Source organism: Dermacentor albipictus, chromosome 6, assembly GCF_038994185.2.
Source record: "Dermacentor albipictus isolate Rhodes 1998 colony chromosome 6, USDA_Dalb.pri_finalv2, whole genome shotgun sequence".
Taxonomy (NCBI): domain Eukaryota; kingdom Metazoa; phylum Arthropoda; class Arachnida; order Ixodida; family Ixodidae; genus Dermacentor; species Dermacentor albipictus.
Window position 1 is genome coordinate 82,434,547 of NC_091826.1, and position 16,296 is coordinate 82,450,842.

The 16,296-nt window shown below is 49.5% G+C and overlaps 2 protein-coding genes across 3 annotated transcripts in view; one reads left to right on the forward strand and one right to left on the reverse strand.

Annotated features, from left to right (window-relative positions):
• The window catches only part of LOC139061250 (major facilitator superfamily domain-containing protein 4A-like), a 457,040-nt gene that overhangs the window by 174,911 nt on the left and 265,833 nt on the right, over positions 1-16,296 (reverse strand). The gene's annotated exons all lie outside the window — the stretch shown is intronic.
• LOC139061248 (uncharacterized) overlaps positions 1-16,296 on the forward strand; it is a 185,020-nt gene that overhangs the window by 1,390 nt on the left and 167,334 nt on the right. The window lies entirely within an intron of this gene.

Below are 16,296 nucleotides of genomic sequence, written 5' to 3' on the forward strand. Positions count from 1 at the left end.
CCCTAGACCGACACGCAATCGGCATGCTTCAAGGCATCTTTCGCACCTCTACTTCAGGAAGTCCGGTCAACATGCACTCCATATGAAGGAAGGTTAGGTCAAGCAGTTCACCATTATTTCTTGGCATGAGCACATTCGTGGAAAGAACAAATGACAAATATATTTGAGAAGAAAGAAAGAACGTTTAGTAAGTCGTTTATTAATTGCCCATTATAGTTTGCTGAATTGCTCACAAATGAGAACTTCCTCCAGCGTATCAAAATGATATTATAGGGTGGCGTGAAATTCATAGTCGATGCCTTTTTGTTTGTTTCGTTTTGTTTCTGTTTAACGTAGACCTTTGTTTGTTTGTTTGTTTGCTTGTTTGTTTGTTTGTTTGTTTGTGCGCGGGCGCAAAACTCCAAATGATCGCGATAAAGGTGGTGGTGGTGGTGGTAACAACTTTATTGACAATCCGGCAAATTCATGACCTGGGCCTAGGCCACCCCCGAGGAGGTCCGGAGATCCTGTCTCCTCGCCGCCTCACGGGCTTGCTGGATGGCCCACAGTTGATTTTCGAGGTTTGAAGAAGACAAACTTTTTCTTATCCCCGCGTGAACGCGTTCGTTGTCAGCGACGAGGCGTGAGAGAAAGAGGGTGTCGACCCCTGTGGCCCCTATCGGGACCAGTACCCAAGATAGGCGCGCGTATGTACCGTATCGCCCGATGCACCGTCTCGCTGCCAAAGATTTTTTTTTCTCTCTCAGATGAATGCTACTCGGGTCAGAGTACAAGGACCACCCGACTATTGACTCGTGGCCTCCCTTGGCACTCGGATGCCTACGGCACCCACAGCGAGGCATGAATAGCATTGACCTGGGTGGACTCGCGCCAGTAATCGGAAAGAATGAAATGCTGCGCTCGCCGTTATTAGAAAGTTGGACTCGTGTTACGCTACCGCGAAGTGACTGGCTTCAAGAGACTTAAAAGCCCAGCGATTCAATGATGTAGGCAACTCTGAAGTATAGCCTTCGGTAGTGCCGTCGTGAATGAGGGACGGTGTGTGTTGTAAGAACGGGGTAAACGCCAGATTTTTTTTTCTGCCTAGTACACCATTCTGACAGGAGCGATGCGGCAGTAGTTTATTGTCGAGTTCATACAGGATGAGGTTAGCCACGGGGATTGTACCTGTCTGGTGTTTATCGCGAACACTTGAAACATCCCCGCCAGCAGTCACGGGACGGTAAGCGGCGGTTTGGAGGGGAAAGGGAGAGAGGCCTAAAAGAAAATTTAGGAATGGGATTGTGCATTGCGAAGGAGATTACAGTCGATTACAAGCCCAAGATTGATTACGAGCTACGCCCACAAAAACGCAGTGCCCCATCCCTGCAGTTCTGAAAGTGCGCCGAGCCAACTGGAGGCCCGTCGCAGTTTAATGACTTTGCTAGTGTAAATGTCATGTTAAATTTTAAAAAAATAGAAGGTCGTTGTCTCAAGCTAAAATATTATCTTTCTTTGTGCACTGACACTAGAATTGCCAATAAAACTTGCCAATGCGTTCAGCTACCACCATAAAACCAGAGACACAAAGAGGTACAGATCTATAAGGAGAAAAAGAAAAGAGCCGCTTGACGTCAGGGAAATTGGCGACCCTAATTGGCCGGTTCACCTATGCCAATTGCGTTTGAGTTGGACAGTGTGCATGTGTAACCTATTAGTCTCAGGTTGCCACCGACTACAGCAGCACGACAAACGCGTTGCTTCCCACGCCCAGCCAATTCGACTTCGTCTCGTCTTTCTTCCAACCGATATCCCAGCCCACGTCTTGGCGGTGTGGGTGACGTTATTTTCGGTTCATCGCCCGCCCGCAGCGTCGCCCTACTATATACTATTCCGACCCGACCTGGTGATCACGTGGGCGTCCGTACAACCTCTCGGAAGCGCCGGTAGCTCACCGCGATTGCGCGCTGCGTCGCGAACGCGCCGAACGTGTCCTGGCCGCAGCAGCAGTTGTACACTGTAAAATAATTTACACCCTAAAAAGTGAAAAAGGGTCTAACTGTGTCTATAACTCACACCCTTAGGGTGTCCATTATATAGATAACACCCTAAGGGTGTGAGTTATAAACACATTTACACCCTTTTTCACTTTTTAGGGTGTAAATTATTTTACAGTGTAGCGTACCGTTTCGAGCCGGTACGTAGCAGCACGCGCGATCGCGTGTGGTTGCGTGCCTATACCTCTCTCTCTCTCTCTCTATATATATATATATATATATATATATATATATATATATATATATATATATATATATATATATATATATATATCCCCTCCCCTGTTTCTCTGTGTGCTCTTTCCGAAAACGTGAGCTCCGTATATCCAAAAAAAAAAACCCGACACCGCAGTTTCACGCGCTTATGGCCCCTTTCGGTTATGTCAGGTACGTATTATGCGATAAAGAGGCCTCCTCCTCATTATCGGCCCTCGCAATCCCTTCCGATTGACTCGCCTGCACTGCACACCGACGAGAAGCGTGCGCGTCACGGCTCGAGCCTCAATCAACCCCCCCTCCGAATGACCATCATCATTACACGCACTCTTCCCAGTCTCTCTGTGCGGCCTTCCCGTTGCGGTGCGGCTCGAATTTCGCGCACGTGCCGGCATCCGATATGAAGCCGCGATTAGAGGACGCGCATGTAACACGCCGCGTTGCCTTCTTGCGATAACCTTGCGCCAGAACGGATCGAACGTGCGCGGGAAATTTGTACGCGACCGGTGCGTGTAATGCATCGATCCGGGGCGCGCGTGTCCCATCGAGGGCCGTATTAACACGGCCGCGCCTGGCCGTGCGAGGTGTGTGTGTGTTTGTGCGTATATATATATATATATATATATATATATATATATATATATATATATATATATATATATATATATATATATATATATATATATATATAAACGAGAAGAAAGGGGGTTAACCGAGGGACCCGATAATTATTAGTCATATAATGAGAAGCCAACAAACACTGACACCAAGTACAATATAGGGGAAATTGCATGTGCTTAATAAATGAAATGAAGTAATGAACAATTAAGCACATGCAATTTCTCACTATATATATATATATAGTCATATAATGAGAAGCCAACAAACACTGACACCAAGTACAACATAGGGGAAATTGCATGTGCTTAATAAATGAAATGAAGTAATGATAAATTAATGGAAATTAAAGTGGAAGAAAAAACAACTTGCCGCAGGTGGGAACCGAACCCACAACCTTCGCATGTCGCGTGCGATGCTCTACCAATTGAGCTACCGCGGCGGTGTTTCCCCATCCACTTCTCGGTGTTTCCCCATCCTTTCTTCTCGTTTATTACATAACGAGGGTCTCGAATCCGGCAACATTGATGCCTTCAGGTAGCATATGTGGGTTTATTGACCAGTTGCCTTCACCCGAAAAGATCACGTTCTCGTGACGCCTGCGGCAAAAAAGACGTTCCACGTCCGCCGCCAAGGTCTGTGAGTGGGGGCGCTGGCTAACACTCCCAGGGTTCTACTAGTACACATAAATACCCAAGTAAGTGGATGGGGAAACACCGCCGCGGTAGCTCAATTGGTAGAGCATCGCACGCGACATGCGAAGGTTGTGGGTTCGGTTCCCACCTGCGGCAAGTTGTTTTTTCATCCACTTTAATTTCCATTAATTTATCATTACTTCATTTCATTTATTAAGCACATGCAATTTCCCCTATGTTGTACTTGGTGTCAGTGTTTGTTGGCTTCTCATTATATGACTAATAATTATCGGGTCCCTCGGTTAACCCCCTTTCTTCTCGTTTATATATATATTGTTACGGTGAAGTGAAGGAAGACGTTGAATTGGACTAGAGAAAGACGAAGTCTGGCGGTTGCCTGAACGCCATATCCATCATTTGTAAATATAAGTTATTTTACACTCGTGGGCCTGCTTTCTTCCCGCAACATTTTGGTGGAAGGTGCGGGGTACCACCACGGAACTTCGCAGCGGACGTCATCTACCTGCTGCCACAATGGCAAATCAACCGACACAAGCGACAACGCCTCGGCAGCCCGTGCCCACGGTCATCCTCACTCACCCACGGGACCCGGGAACATTTTGTGGCACGGACAACGTCGACGTCGAGGACTGGCTTACGATGTACGAGCGAGTGTGCGACAACAACAGGTGGGATCCTACAATGATGCTTGCAAACGTAATATTTTATCTGAAGGGAACTGCGAAGCAATGGTATGACACACATGAAGCTGACCTAACGAGCTGGGATGTTTGCAAAGAAAAAATGCGAGACCTGTTCGGCAGACCTGTCGGTCGTCAGCTGGCAGCTAAAAAAGAACTTGCGTGCCGCGCTCAGACGTCCACAGAATCCTATGTCGTGTACATACAGGATGTGCTGGCCCTCTGTCGCAAGGCTGATGACAACATGACCGAGGCAGACAAGATTGGCCATATATTGAAAGGTATTGCAGACGATGCCTTCAATCTCTTGATGTGTAAGGATTGTGCCACTGTGGATGCAATTATTAAGGAGTGCCGGCGCTTCGAACAAGCGAAGGGCCGCCGCGTCACTCAAACTTTCGACCGGTTGCCCAATACCGCCGCGACATCTTCTTGCGAAGACCCGCCGCGGTTCGTTCAGCCCGCAGGACCGGAAGAAATAACGCGCATCGTTCGCCGTGAGCTTGAGGCCATGGCCCCGGCTCCCGTTCGTTCAGACTGTCGGGAAAGCGTACCCGCTATCTCCCTTATACAAGCGGTCGTTCGGGAGGAAATAGCAAGTTTGGGCATTCCATCTCTCTGCTCAGTCCGCCATACCAACACCTACCAAATTTCTCCGACCGCTCGCTCCCGGACGCAAAGCTTTCCACCACTCCGTCGCAACCCAGCTGAATGGCGCACAGCGGATGATAAACCCATCTGTTTTAATTGTTCCGGTATTGGACACATCGCCCGTCATTGCCGCAACCACTGGTCGTCGCCTCCTCGGTGGTCGTCTCCGAGTCACTACAGCCAAGTACCCGACAATCGCACTTTCTCGCCCTATACGCCGACTAGGAACATCAACGCCGACAGTGCTCCACCAAGATCCAGCCGATCCCCGTCTCCGCAAGGTCGTAGGTCCCGTTCGCCTCTCGTTCACCGCTCTTCGTCCCCTTCTGCAACCGGTCGCTTCGCTTCGGGAAACTAGGCGGTGCAGCTCCCGGAGGTGAAGCTGCAACTCCGACCCGGCCCACAAATCCTCTATTGACCCTGCCTACATGTGGAAACCTGCTGGACATTCAAGTCGATGGCGTTCCTGTTAGATCTCTCGTTGATACAGGAGCGCAGCTTTCAGTTATGAGCGCTGCTCTCCGCCGCCGGCTCAAAAAGGTTCTGACCCCCGCCGTACCGTGCACCGTGCGAGTCGCCGATGGGAGTACGTCACCTGTCCTTGGAATGTGCACAGCACGTGTGACCATTGGGGGCCATTATACCGTTGTTCTATTTATCGTCCTTGAACACTGCCCACACGACCTAATTCTCGGCCTCGACTTCCTTTCGAAACACTCTGCCCAAATTGACTGCTCCGCAGGTGTTGTACAGTTGGACCTGCCGCTTCCTGCCGACGCAACCACTTGTGCTCCACACCGCTTATGTGCTGCTGAATTTGCAAGGCTGTCTCCACAGGCTGCTACAAATGTCCTGCTGACGCCCTGTCCTCCCGTACCTGATGGCGAGTACGTCCTGTCGCCGCTTACTGACGTGGTTTTGTCGCGTAATATTGCCCTACCGAGCACCTTAATTCGGATCCGCGAAAACTGCGCTCGCGTGCCCATCCTGAATTTTGGGTTCTCGTCACATGTTTTGCCACACGGTATCGCCATAGCGCATATCACTCCTTTGGAAGAATTTCAGATTTCTTTTTTGACCTCTGAATCCTTCCTCAGTACGAACGGACCTTTGTCACCCACTCCTCCGTACTCGACGCCTGCGGACGATGTTTCTAAGATGATCGCCCCCGACCTTCCTTCCGAGCAAACAACAGCTCTTCGTCATCTCCTGTCATCTTATCGGGACATCTTTGATTTGGACGACCGTCCACTTGGCCAGACATCTGTTGTCACGCATCGCATCAACACCGGTGACGCCAGCCCCATTCATAGGCGGCCATATCGTGTCTCGGCAACAGAAAGGGCCATCATACAGAAAGAAGTAGACAGGATGATGAACAAGGACATCATTGAACCCTCCAGTAGCCCGTGGGCATCACCGGTTGTCTTAGTAAAGAAAAAAGATAACTCGTGGCGCTTCTGCGTTGACTACCGTCACCTCAACCGGATAACAAAGAAGGATGTTTATCCCTTGCCTCGCATTGATGACGCTCTTGACTGCCTTCACGGATCCCAATACTTTTCATCAATTGACCTCCGCTCCGGCTATTGGCAGATTAGCGTCGATGAGATGGACCGCGAGAAAACCGCCTTTGTCACACCGGACGGTCTGTACCAATTTAAAGTCATGCCCTTTGGATTATGCAATGCGCCAGCTACATTCGAGCGCATGATGGACTCTCTCTTGCGCGGCTTGAAGTGGTCTACATGCCTGTGTTACCTCGACGATGTGATTGTGTTTTCGCCGAACTTTGAGAGCCACCTGCGGCGCCTCACAACCATACTCTCCGTGTTTCGCAGGGCTGGCCTTCAGCTAAACTCCTCCAAGTGCCATTTCGGTCGCCGTGAAATTAACATGCTTGGTCATCTCGTCAACGCCGCCGGAATCCAACCTGATCCACAGAAAGTTCACGCCGTGCGAAATTTTCCTGTACCTTGTTCAACGAACGATGTCCGTAGTTTTCTGGGCTTATGCTCTTATTTTCGGCGATTTGTGAAAAATTTTGCGGACATCGCTCACCCTCTCACTGACCTTCTTAAGAAAGACGCCTCTTTCTCTTGGGGACCGCTACAGGAGAAAGCCTTCTCTACCCTGATTGAGCGGCTTACCACTTCCCCGATTCTCTCCCACTTTGATCCTTCTGCGCCCACTGAAGTACGAACTGACGCGAGTGGTCATGGCATCGGCGCTGTCCTCGCTCAGCGTCAACAGGGCCAAGACCGTGTCATCGCTTACGCTAGCCGCCGCCTTTCCACGCCCGAGCGAAATTACTCCATTACTGAGAGAGAATGTCTCGCGCTCGTATGGGCGGTCGCGAAATTTCGCCCGTACCTTTTCGGTCGGAGCTTCTGCGTTGTCACCGACCATCACGCCCTCTGCTGGCTCTCCTCTTTGAAGGACCCAACTGGACGACTTGCACGTTGGGCATTGCGCCTACAAGAATATACATTTTCTATTATATATAAGTCAGGACGCCTGCATAAAGACGCTGACTGCCTGTCCCGCAATCCCGTGGATCAACCGGACGATACCGATGCAGACTCGGACATCAGTATTCTGTCCCTCTCCGGCTTCCTCCACATTGGCGACGAGCAGCGCAAGGATCCTGTTCTTCGAACACTTATGGAACGCCTAAGCTCCTCGCCCAATGACCCGTCCCTTCGGATGTTCACCTTGCGCGATGGCATTATACCGTCGTAGCGTTCGTCCTGACGGCCCGGAGCTCCTCCTAGTCGTCCCCAAGCACCTTCGACTCACCGTGCTCCAGCAACTTCATGACGCTCCTACTGCTGGACATCTGGGCGTCACTCGTACTTACGACCACCTGCGGCGCCGCTTCTTCTGGCCTGGCATTTATCGCTCTGTGCGCCGTTATGTCGCTTCTTGCGACCTGTGTCAGCGCCGGAAGACGCCTGCTATGCCTCCCGCTGGTTTGCTTCAACCCATTGATATACCTACAGAGCCCTTCTTCCGTGTGGGCCTCGACCTCCTTGGTCCGTTTCCAATTTCCATCAAAGGAAACAAATGGATTGCTGTAGCAACCGATTATGCCACTAGATATGCCATCGCACGAGCCCTGCCAACCAGCTGCGCTACAGATGTCGCCGACTTCTTACTAAAAGACGTCATCCTGCACCACGGCGCCCCTCGCCAGTTGCTGACGGATCGCGGCCGCTACTTTCTATCGAAGGTCGTTGATGATCTGCTCCGCTCCTGTTCTACAGAACATCGGATTGCTACCGCGTACCACCCTCAAACGAACGGCCTCACCGAGCGACTCAACCGCACACTCACTGAAATGCTCGCCATGTACGTTTCCAACGATCACCGCGACTGGGACGTCGCTTTACCATACGTCACTTTCGCATACAACTCGTCCCGTCACGACACTGCCGGATTTTCACCATTTTTCCTTTTGTACGGCCGCGACCCCACCTTGCCTTTTGACACGTTGCTACCTTCCGCAGTACAGTCACCCAGCACTGCTTACGCTCGCGATGCTATTGACTTAGCCGCCCAGGCCCGAGATGTCGCCCGTCATCGCCTCACCGTCTCGCAAGCTTCTCAAAAGCGACGCTACGACCTTCGGCACCGAGACCGCCATTTTTCACCTGGTTCCCTTGTCCTTCTCTGGACGCCTTCACGTCGTGTCGGCCTGTCGGAAAAATTACTGTCCCGTTTTTCTGGTCCGTACCAGATCTTACGCCAACTGTCCGACGTGACCTACGAGATCGCCCCACTCGGTCAGCCTTCCGTGCCTCCCAACTTAACCAGTGATGTTGTTCACGTCACCAGGCTCAAGCCCTATGTCCCCCCAATAAGTGAGGCTGTTTAACTTGCACCGGGACGGAGCTCCCCCACCGGGAGGGTGATGTTACGGTGAAGTGAAGGAAGACGTTGAATTGGACTAGAGAAAGACGAAGTCTGGCGGTTGCCTGAACGCCATATCCATCATTTGTAAATATAAGTTATTTTACACTCGTGGGCCTGCTTTCTTCCCGCAACAATATATATATATATATATATATATATATATATATATATATATATATAATGACGCCATTCTGACAGACGGAACTTTCTCTCGATTGTTTCGTTTCGTTCACGGCGTTCTATGTAGCGCGTCTCGCTGCGTGGTCGATGCGATAACACACCATGGAGGCTTCTGCAAGAACATCGCGTCAATCTACAATTTCGCGCCCCTCGTGATTATAGGGAGATAAGCTTTATACACGGCACGTGCGCGGATGCTGGCACATTCGACTGCGCTTTCTTCAGATCGCTTCTTTTTAAGCGCTCCGATGGTCGCGTAAAATGAAAATAAAGCTGTATTAGGGAGACAAATGACCTTGGTAGCACTACATAGTGCCGATTCTTTAACGCTAAGCTTGGTCGGATTCTTGAACGACCTTCGAAGCTTCGCAGGAAGCGTTTCAGGAACGGACAGTCGAATGTGGCAAGTGTGGCGGAGCAACCATCGCCCTCCCATTCACAACCCGCAACTTCACAGGAGAGCCGACGCGAGGAGGAGGATAACGATCCGGCACGTATGGCACCACGCGATATTCTTGCTCACCAGCGCGGCATGCGGCAAAAATACGGCGCCCCCCACGCATCTTTGCAAGGGGAAGACGCAATAGATCTCCGCAGGATTCAAACGGGGGTCTACCCAAATTTATTAAGATTAAGCAAAATTTTCCCAACGATGTACGGGCGTGCCTGTCCGTGGTGTAGCGACTCACCACCGTCTTTGTACCACATCTCATGGGGATGCCAAAATAGACCGCCGAATTTAAATGCCTACTTAGTTAGGTATAATCTAACCAACACACTGGAGCAATGGGAGGCACAACTCGCCAGCTCAGACCCGAAGGTGCAGAAGGCCCTTCTTGGTCACGTTCGGCTGGCGGCAGAAGCCAGTGGAGCCCTGGACTTGGGGCACCACCCATCAAGCTCCTAATCCCCTATCCCCATTTCCCCAATTCAATAAAGTTATTCTCTCTCTCTCTCTCTCTCTCTCTCTCTCTCTCTCCACGCGAACCTCGGACGGGAGCTTGCGCGCGTGCGCCGCTGTGATGCGCCTTTCAGTTCGGGCGTGGCTTCCGAGATGGCACGAGCGCGCAGGTGCGCCGTTATAATCTCAGAGGCCACATTTCGAGTCTTGTACGGAACGCTTACAATATGAATGATGGGTGGCGCGTGTATTTGTCTAACAATATTCGCGCTCTTGGCTTCGCACATTCGGGTGCGCCGTTATTTGGTGTACGCCTCATCTTTCTTAATTGCCGAGCAATGACATTTTTTTTCGAAGCACACGAACCCAGCAGGTTTCTGCGCACATGCATATCCACTGCAAACCTCTGCATATCTACAGTGGGGAAAGTTGACTGTCGCTTTAGCTTACGCTGAAGAAGATGAAGGTTAACTCCTGCCCGCTCGCGAGACGTTCATTGCGTTACTTGACATTCTCATTCGAATGCGTTGTTACTTCCTACAGTTTTCTCCCACCAAAGGTCGTGTGTTCGAGTGTCTTAATTATCTTTGCCATAATTAACAATAAAGGCCGTGGGCTCAACCCCCCGTTTTGGTGCCATTGAATTTTGGTGCAATAACGCCGGACGGTCAATTTTTCTACTCACGAGCCATATAAAGTTTTGGAACTTAGTAAGAGTTTCACGCGCTGGGAAAAAGTACACCTAAAGTGCAGCATGACCGGGAATGCGAATACGGTACGGTACGAATGATAGCTATCCGCCTTACCATGTGATTACATAACTGGAAGCTGGCCGCGTGGTGCTGCTGGGTGCCCGGGATGACTTGCAAATTTCGGGGTATATCTGCGTTTGGTCTCGATGTCACGTACACTATTGAAAACGAAAACGCAACAGTGCACGTGTATTTAATTTCACGCCTCTGTTTACACGAGTGACCGATCGGCCAGCCGTCAACTCATCTGAAGGTAGGTGGGTGTAGCCGAGGAGGAAAGACGAGGTTGTCTTCGCGTTGGAACAGCAACATCAGTCTTGTCAATTCTAATGAATGCGATATTCCAAGAAATCGATTACGAAGAAGGTCAGAACACTGCCCAAAATGAAGGTAATGTAGAAAACGGCCAGCGATATACGGTGCCAACAAAACGTCATCGCGATGTGAGCTTACTGACTACTGTCAAAGAAGCCGCTCAATTCCTCTGTAGCGCAGGTATGTAAGACGCGTTACGCAAGCAGCGAAAGAGACGAGAGCGATATATATATATATATATATATATATATATATATATATATATATATATATATATATATATATATATATATATATATAGATAGATAGATAGATAGATAGATAGATAGATAGATAGATAGATAGATAGATAGATAGATAGATAGATAGATAGATAGATAGATAGATAGATAGATAGATAGATAGATTTTGATGAGGCATGAAGAGGGGTGGATTCCCGTTGTGGGTGGAGCCTTCAGTCTCAAGGCCCCAGCGACGGTGGCAGCACTTACCGCTCTGGCCATCAGCTTTCGCTGATCCTCAAATGCCGAGCTGGTCTCTGCTCGTGCATTGCATTATATACACTTGGGGAGGGGGGGGGGGGTGTAGTCGAAATTTTCTGGCAGGCCCATGTGGTGCGGTATAAGGTAGGTAACTCTGTACGGAAAGGACAAAGGGGTTGATAAAGGGCGGGGTACATCGGATCGAATAGCGTGAGGTGAGGATGGGTGTTGGTCTGGAGTTGCCTCCAAGCCGTGGCTTCAGCTTCGGCGAGAGATGGGGGTGAGGTGGCGGTATCGTTCTTCTCGAAACGCGGTAGTGCTGGAGTATTTCGTAGTAAGTGTGTAGTGTTTGTGGAGTGGGGGGGGGGGGGGGGGGTATTCTGACGTCTCTTGCAGTGCAGGCTGCAGTGACCGCGCTTGTCATCTTCCGGTTGAGTGTGACGGACTTTGGATATAGAGAGAACGGGCTCACAATCCAAGTCGGTCTCGATCACGATGAATATTCGTGAGCAGCTTAATTACATAGCGTCTCGCATGTGCCTGCATGTATGGAAGAAGCCGTTACGTTTCCTCAACTGTTATCTTCCGGATGAGCGTGACGGACTTTGGAGTTCAGCATGGATAATGCGGGGTAGAAATGTGTCACGCACGTTTGAGTTCGCGAATATGTAGTCACGTATCATAACTTATACTTGCGTGTGTTCGTGTTGGCCTACTCATCTGCAAAGCTCTGCATGTCAGCGCGTGCTTTGCGGACTTGCCTGTGAAACTGTGCCTGTACATGCATTTTGTGCGTTTACGTTACTCGTGCGCGGAAATTTGCATGAGTGGTCTTAGACAGTCTTCAATGTTTCTACTTGGGGCTTTTCAAGAAGAAGAAGAAGAAGAAACTTTATTAAAAAGCTTTTCAAACTGTTCCTTTTATCCTAGCCGTGTAGAACGGCTACGCGACGGCGCCTAAGGTCATCTCGGCCACTCCCTGAAATGTATGAAAAAAAAGAACGAAAGGAAAGGAAACAGAGCAGAGATCCTTCGATAACCCTGACTTTCGCCCATGCCCGCTTAATTCATCTGTTCGTGCCCTCTTTTGGGCGCGACCCTGGCCCGTTTGTTCTCGTGGCTCTAAAAAGCGACCTATCAACATTATCTACCCACTACTATTTAGGCATTATTAAACACCCTCGTCAGCGCCTACGCTGACGAGACGCGGGGCTGGCTGCAGATGAAAAAGAAAAGAACACGATTCAGTTGCGTGAAATGCGTTATTATGACCTATCCAGTAGAAAAAAGCCTTTGCAGGTTGCGGAGTACAAAAAAAAAAACCTCACACTTTTACTGTAGTATTACTCCACCTTGAAAGGCTCTCGCACACATTGAAAAAACGCTTGCTTGGTTCAGTGTTGGATGCCACGAGGTCAAGGATTCGATTCCCTGTACCGGAAATCACGCACCAACGGGAACTGAATGCAATATTGTCCGTGATTTTATGTTTATGCGCGAATTAAAGTAGTATTAAAATTTGGGGTTTTGCGTGCCAGAACGACGACGAGATCGTGAGCCACGGCGTAGTAAGGCACTCAGGACCACCTGAGGCTCCTCAAAGGACACCGGAATCTAGGCACACAAGCGTCGGGCGAAGTCGGCGCAGCTCTCACGTGACTGCGTCATTGACGAAACGCAAATCCACCGAGCTTAGCAGGGCAACGCCTTAGCCACTAAGCTGCCGCGGTAAATAGATTTTACATGCAAATTGAAGAACACTATGTGGCCAAAAGTGACCCAGAGCCATCTACTACAGCGTCGCCAGTAGTATACTGCTTAACTCCTAGACGTGCAAAATTAGTGAATGAATGAGTTCACCGATCAATCAGTCAATCAATCAATCAATCAATCAATTTTTTCGTGACTGCATACTGATTCAGTGGTCTTCGTGTTCGCCAAACAAGCAAAGAGCGAGACGATGTTGCGTCGTCAAACAGGCTCCTGCGAAGCAAGCTTCTCTTCGAATATAATGTCACCCGGGTGGTGTCCGCGAAATGCGCTGGCGATACATTGGTCGCCTCGTAGTCTCTGACATGACATGTGCAAGGCGCTAGCCGTCGTCATAGCTAGTTGCTCTCCTTTGACAATGTCCAGCACTCTTCACATCACTTCTCTCTGGGCACTATATAGCGGGCAAGACACATACAGTGGACAATCGTCCAAAAACTTTAGGTCAGTGCCCCCAAAGAACATCCGCGCTAAAGGCCTCACTAGCGTTACTAAAGTTCCTGTGTTCTACGGAGCTTCATGATAGACTTTAAGAACGCCGCCTCTTACCACTCCATACTGTATGTGGTTTGCTTGTGCTCGTCTCTCTGTCCTTTCCACGATCTTTTTTCTTTTATCCCCTTACACCCTTCCCCCCGCGCAGGGTAGCCAACCGGAACTACCTCTGGTTAACCTCCTTGCTTTTCCATGCATCATTTCTCTCTCTCTCTCTCTCTCTCTCTCGTGATGATGTAACACATAAAGCCATCCTAGATGCCCTAAAAAATAACGGAATTGGCTGACGAATGTTTCGGTAGATTCGGAGCTAGGTATTCAAAAGATCCTTCCCTGTGTAAAGTGCGGAGGGCCGAACCGCTGACCCTTACACTTGCTGTGGCATCCCGCAGGGCGAGGTTCTCAGCCCTACTTTGTTTAGTCTTGCAATACTTGGAGTCGTCGAGGTTGTACCACGTACAGTCAACCTTTCCGCATATTGGTGACGACATATATGCATCTGGGCCTCCGCCGTTACACGTCCCTGGGTGCGTGCGTGGCTCCAAAAAGCAGTGACCCTGACACCGCCGTATCTGCGTGCTCGAGCCCTCAGCATTTCGACCGAGAAGTGCGCCTTAGTCGCTTTTGCCCACAAGCCCATGACTTGGTGCTCCATTTCTATTGACCACCAAACAATTCCTTACGCAATATCTCACCGATTCCTAGGCGTTATTACTGAAAAAGAACCTTTGGCGGAGCCCCCACATCTCATATATGAGCTTACCTCTATCGCCCACATACTAAGGTTTCTTGCCGGCAAAACATGCGGCACATCCGTGGCATCTGTGCTTCAATACACAGGACGCTCTCCAATAGTGACTTATAAAATGTCGATGGACTGCGGGTGCGTGTCCGCCATATATCCAGACTTCCTGACCACCATCTTGCTCACTTGCCTGAGAAAAGATCCAAGGCAGCGTTTTCCAGATCAGTTGCAGTTAACCAGCACTCTTTGTCAATGAGATACTCGCCCGCGACAAGAACGTCATCCCCTCTGTGGTGCTTGAAAAAGCCTCCTGTGTAATTCGCAATTCCTGTTCCAGGAACTGCGAAGAAGGCTAGCCTGACCACCGCGGCTCTCAAGCAGATCACACTGGAACTTTTGCATTGTTCATACGCTAACCGAATCCATGTTTACACGGACGGTTCCGTCTCGGAAAGTTCGACGGGCGCCATTGTTATACCATCTCAATCGGTCGTCATCAAGTTTAAGACTTCACACGTAACCAGATCTACAAGTTCCGAACTGACCGCTCTTCGCGCTGCTGTCGAATACATTGACAAAGAACCGCCCAGCAAATGGGCAATATTTTGTGATTCGAAAGCAGCCCTCCAAACTTCGCAAGGAATCCGACGTGGCAAATACGACCAGCTCAAATCAACGAAATTTGCCATTGTTCTTCTGAACGAGGACATGTGCCATAATCTATCAGTGGCTGCCGGGACGTTGTGGCGTCATTGGTAATCATATCGCCGATGATGCTGCCCGACGTTCAAAGGCTGATGCGCCGACACTCCTTATGTTTTTATCGAGAGTAGACGCTGCAAGAGAGCTTCGCAATCTCCCGCTTACCATCACGTTGAGTTACTGGCATACTCCGCAGAACTCTAACTGGGGATTACACAGCTTCGACCCGTCACTGAAGCTGAAATTACCAACAACCCTTCCATGACGTGATGCAAGACTGCTGTGCCAGCTGTGGGTAGATGTGGCCTTCGATAACTACTAAATCTATCGTACTGCATTGGCGGACTCACCCATGTGCGCTAAGTGCAAGAGTGAAGAGAGACGATCAGTCATCTCCTGTGCCACTGTTCTCGCATCGATAATCAACGACAGACTCTGCCGTGTGTCCCGATGAGACTGGACGACAGTCCATTTACAGAAGCCAAGGTCCTGGGAGCCCGGCCTCACAGTTCGTTTGTCCAGAAAGCTATTCGAGCGCTTCTTCAGAACCTGAAGGCGACAGATTTCAGTGCCCGGCTGTAGACATGCTGCCCCTATAGATCAGGGCATGTGAAAGTGCAGTCAAGATTCATGTCTTCTCTCCTTTTTTTTCTTTTCCCATCCCTGACGTGTAGGATAGCAAAAAGAACTTAACCTCAATAGCCTCCCTGCCTTTCATTCCCCCCTTCTCTGAGAGGATGGGAGAGATGCGGGGTGTCCTCCCTTCTCCTCCACCCTTACTGCGTTATCTCACGGCAGCACTGCGTTTAACAATGACAAAGTACGCGTCGTGAGGATTGGACCGGGCTACAGAGATGAATATTTTGCTGATCCTATACTTCAGAGCGTTGCCTTCAGCGATATATATATATATATATATATATATATATATATATATATATATATATATATATATATATATATATATATATATATATATATATAGCTTTATTTTATTTTTTTTGTGGCACATACACTAGGGCCACGCGAGTGATGAGCTGCCATTGCGATCCCACGGCGATCAAAGTCGGCGCGTTTTGTGCAAATAAATAAATAAAAAATCATCAGGCATCGTTACTTCGAAACGCCTAATGGTCACGTAAGCCTCCGCCTCTTCGCGCGCCGGCGATAACGCTTTCCCAA